Below are 1,780 nucleotides of genomic sequence, written 5' to 3'. Positions count from 1 at the left end.
GCCAAGTCGTCATTTTCCCATCTGCAGTTTCCCATCTCTGGACAAGAATACCATCAGTTCTTTGTCACAGGGCTTAAGCTAGACACCTTCTCCCAAGCAGGGTGCAAAACACTTGCTTGTAGAAAATCAATTATTGGCTTCAAATCTTGGTTTTTCTCCTGCTCTGCTTTAATATCTATAACTGGTTCCACTTCATCATTATCAACTCCTTCAGTCACTTTGACTTCAGCTTGATGACGCCTGGTTAGTTCAACCTCTCTTTTAATACATACCGGAATTTGGCCTTTGTTGTTCTCAAACGTCATTTTATCAAAATTAATTACACACTTCCTCGGTAGTAAGTAGTCCAACCCTAATATGCATTGGTCTTCAATGTCAGCCAAGTATACTTTGTGGTTGTCCTTTAAGCCCATGAGCTCAAAAGTTACCCACACTGGTCCCCACAACCTTGCATAAGGTCCTGTCACACCACTGAGCTTCTGTTTGGCTTGTGGTCCAGCACCTTGATACTCACAAGGTTTTGTTGGGATGCAGAATCTACGACAAAGTTGCACTTTTGGCCATCCAGCTTTCCTGACACGTAGACACTGTGTGTGCTTGGCATTTTACACTTAGCTGTTGGGACTTTCACAATGGGGGTTGGTGGGCGTCTCTCGACACTTTTACCACAGTAAACCCTTGACATGACGTCCAATTAATTACACACCTGAAATTCATCACTTCCTCTCAGTTCCTGTTAATTTTTCTACGATACAGGTCCTTTCTTAAATAAAACTTCTTTATTCTTCCTCAATACAACTTTGCAATACACTTAATTTTCACAGTTATTTTGAATTAAACACACACACTATATTTCACAACAATTCACTCACTTTCTACCGCGCTTGACTCAATTGTCCGTCTCTATCAGTATCTTGATTTTTCCAAGCCAGTTCCCTTGGCTGTGGTTTCGCTAGGTAGTAGATAGGGACAGTGGGAATCTCGTTAATCCACGTTAAACGTGTGTTAGAACCTGTTTATTGACAAAAAGTGGACATAGATAAACGTTTCGGAATTCTATCAGATTCCATCTTCAGTATCTAAAGCAAAATAAAATGAATTTGCATAAGTCTTTGGACATTGCTAAAGTACAATTGCTAAATATAACGATAATTAAACAAATAAAACACAAAACAGTAATCACGAGGAGAAACTATAGCAAGAAAACACACACACACAAAGTACAATCAGTAATACGAACATAAAAAAAATTATAATTTAAATGAAGACTGCATGTTGTTCAGTGTTGGAGACTGCTGTTTGATGTGAAGGATTTCTTTAATCAATAATTCCAGGTCAGTATTAGACTTGAAGAGGATAGAAAAACTTGATAGCATAGGTTGATGTCCTGTTTCTTCACTATGTTGGTTTATAGAGGAAACACAGGGGTTACTCAATTTTTTTTGCATTTTATGGAAATTCCCATATGTTCATAGGCTCTAACTTTTAAATGGTGTTTGGTTTTGCCAATATACGAGGCCTTGTTGGAACTAAACACTTAGTCCTGATAAGAACTGTTTGATAAGCACAATGACTTTTACGTCCGTATGCGGAGGAGAGAGAAAAAAACACTTCTGCACTGTACGAATACCGAATCCACGTGGCCAGGTCAGTGTGTGTCTATGGCAGTTATTTGGGTGTAAAGTTAGTAGTTTAGAGAAAAACTATTAATCACCAAGGGTGTTCGAAGATTAGCAATCCTCTTTCACCCTGCTCGAGGTTAAAGCTTAGAAGTTCGATG

The sequence above is a fragment of the Limulus polyphemus genome, unplaced genomic scaffold (assembly GCF_000517525.1).
Source record: "Limulus polyphemus unplaced genomic scaffold, Limulus_polyphemus-2.1.2 Scaffold1459, whole genome shotgun sequence".
NCBI classification, from domain to species: Eukaryota; Metazoa; Arthropoda; class Merostomata; order Xiphosura; family Limulidae; genus Limulus; species Limulus polyphemus.
This window is presented reverse-complemented; position numbering follows the sequence as displayed.